Source organism: Triticum dicoccoides, chromosome 4B (assembly GCF_002162155.2).
Source record: "Triticum dicoccoides isolate Atlit2015 ecotype Zavitan chromosome 4B, WEW_v2.0, whole genome shotgun sequence".
NCBI lineage: Eukaryota > Viridiplantae > Streptophyta > Magnoliopsida > Poales > Poaceae > Triticum > Triticum dicoccoides.
Window position 1 is genome coordinate 541884691 of NC_041387.1, and position 3379 is coordinate 541888069.

Here is a 3379-nt window from a genome sequence, read left to right on the forward strand (position 1 = left end):
CACGAGCGCGGGAACTCTTCCATTGTTTGGTTGCAAGAGACTAGACATTTTTGAAGGATTAGGGATTAATGAAAAAAACACCTTTTAATAGAGTCTTTTTCTAATTTCTATAAAAAAAATCCCTCTTGTTTGAATACATAGGAACTAAAAGGGATTTTTTCTAGTCTAGTCCCTGTACCAAACATCCAACGCCATACATTTCCCACGACACGTCCTAGACATGCAAGTACTACTACATTGGTTGCCTAATTCGCAATTAATATTCCTACCAGCGTTTGTACAAGACAAAATGTAAAACAAAACCCGAACCAAGCGAGAGAGGACAAGCATGCATATCGTCCGAGTGCAGCAACACGACTTTTTCAAGCTTTGCTGCATCGGCCTATGGTAGACTGTGGTCTACCCTAGCTAGCCAGCAGCCTGCAGCTATGCGAGATTCCGACTTTAGCAGTCCCAAAGCCATCATCAACCCAGTACTGTACTACAAAAGCGACCTCTGTCCGTATTACACCGGCGCATGCTGGGCAGTCGCCAGCGGGCAGGGCACTCGAACACACGCGAAAAGCTAGTCAGGCTCACGGGGAAGACGAGACTCAAACTTGAGGGCTCGCCTACACGGAACCCAACGACTACTTCGTGGCAGAGCAGGAAGATCGTTCAGAACGCGGCCAGGTAAAGATCAAACTCGATTCTCGAAGAAAAGGTAAGGTTAAATCCAAGCAAAACGAACAACGGCCCCGATCACGGTGGTCGCTCGTGGCCGTTTGTAAGCTTGACGTGCGAGGTAGTAGAGGAGAACTAATTTGGTTTGATCCGAGGTTGATCTTCGGTAGTTGGTATACCTTAAAGAGATTTTTCTTAACACAATACAGACACAAGCGCTCGTACATACTCGCATACACGTATCTCTATAAACGTACACACGCATACCCTACCCCATGAGCTGCTATGAGAGACTGAGCCAGTATATCATCTTGAGATTTACGAAGTCGCCGTAGGCGCCTCGTTGTTGACAGAAACATTTTATCCCACTGAAAACGCATTACCAAATATTCTGAAATAAATCTAGAAATAATGCGAGCACCAGAATTTGAATCCTCATGGGTTGGGAATACCACTGTCTCACTAACCATTCAATCATAGGTTGGTTCGCCCTTGAAGATAAGTTATGGTGGTGGCTGTTGGCTGCTAATTCCGTATAGTAAGGTTGATTGAAAGAGTGATGGTGCAACCCACAAATGATTGCTCATCAAGACGGTGACCGGAATATCATTCCATCTTTAAGGTGAAAACATGTGATCTGGCCTTCACTGTTGAAACGATCATTGCCGTCGACGGTGCACATGCATTACATCCTTATTGAACGCTTTGTCTTTAGACTATTGCATCGCTTCTTCTTTTTTGTAAAAACATCCACGTATAAATAATTTATGTGTATATAAAAGCACGAAAGGCTCAAAAACCCACTCTAGCATATGCGCCATATGGATCGCCATCAACAAAATAATTAGAGAACGCTCCACATTAGCTCCTCGAGCCCACATATTTGGAGGCTGGGCGGGGCCGGGGTTCATATGAAGCTCGCTCCAAATCTAACCACACGTGAACCGAAAATTTCATGACCATCATCCTTTCTCTTTCATCTCTTTCACGCCGGTACCAATGACATAGTTGCGTTTCCTTCCGAAAATGCACCCCTTGATGGCCACACGTCGTCTGTCGGCTGCCCTAATGCCCATTCCCGTCATCATTCCCTGTTGCGTGCCGCTCATGTGCATGCGCCTCCACTTCTCCGGAAACAACACCTAAAGTTTCCCACTCCTCTCGATGACGCATCACCCAACACGAGATCCCATGGCCGTCGTCATCAAGGAAGAAAGTCCACCAATCAAGGAAGGTGAAGATGTGCACGACGAGGAAGCACCGTCGGCGAACTTCAAGCTCGCCATGTTAGAACCATGGGATCGACTAGGCCATGATATTCACAGTAGATCGGTGTGTCTGTGATCTGTACATGAGGGAGTACAGAGAGATGGAAGGAGGAGGAGCAGCTACCTTCTCCTTGGCTCTAGAGGAGCTCCCGGTGCCGGTGGTGAACGGATGGGAGCTCGGCGTAGAGGTCGACGGTGAAGTGGCTGGTGGCACTTCCCGTCGCTTCAGTGCCTCCCTCTGGATCGGATTAGGGTTAGGAGTGGGGAACAGTGGCGGCGATGAACCTCGTACCTTGTGCCCCTGGTCCCCACCTTCTCTTTATAGCACTGCACGACAGGGGCCCACCAGCCTGGCTTAGGCTGGACGCCCCCGATCAGGGCGTCGGTCAAGGGCCCAATGAGCCGTTGGGCCTATTGGTGGAGACATCAACCTAACATTCTCCTCCTTGATCTCATCATTATACTTTTAACTTTATACTTTGAAATAACTCTTTTCAAAGTACTCGTTCCATCACAGATTTGCATGTAGAGCATGTCTCAGCATCACGGTTCATTCCCGACAGAATCAACACCTACAACACACTCCTCTGTTTTGAAACAGATTCTTTAACCTTGGGCCCTTTTATTGTCCGGAAATCTTAGACTATACCATAAAACCCATGTCGACTGTGTGTTCTCCGAACACACTGGGCGGCAAGTCTTTAATAAGCAGATTTGCAACCACTTGTCTGTTGCTTTTATACTTCAAGCATTTCTACATAATTTCAGACTTTCTCCTTTACAACGCATAATTCTGTGTCAGTGTGTTTGGCGTCAACACTTGACTCGTTGTCATAGGAGGGAAAAACTTAAAATAGTAATCGCTGTTGTCAACCATTATCAACTCCGGGTACAGGTATACTTAACCATTTTGCCTGTCCCTCAGCCTCATATCAGGCTATAACATATTTTGCATCGCATTGATGGTAATTATTTCATTCTTTGGACTTTTCCACACCAAAACTCCAAGTGTGAAAATTAGCGACAATTGTGGAATTCGCTATACATTTCACAACTCCTGTCTTTGTACTCACAATTTTTTGAGAGCATTTATTTCTTTCAACATGAAGCCGATATCTTTGAGTCCATTCCAGTGATCTATATATGGACTGGACATTGCCAAAACAACCTAGATACGTGAACTATGTCATGGTAATATATTGAGATTAAACAGCTGAAGCGTATGGCACCATATTCGTTTTCAATCTTTTCTCATCAACTTTTCGAACACCATAGTTTCCGGTTCCATTACCCTTAATTATAAGAACATGCGTAGGCTTTCTCGCATGCATACTTTAGAAACCTTTCTAAGCATGTCCACCCCGAGCTCCTCGTCTCCGGCAGCTCCTCCACGTGCTCGGCAGCCCGCGCCCCACGCCCCGGCCTGCCTCGCTCGGGGGCTGGCGCCG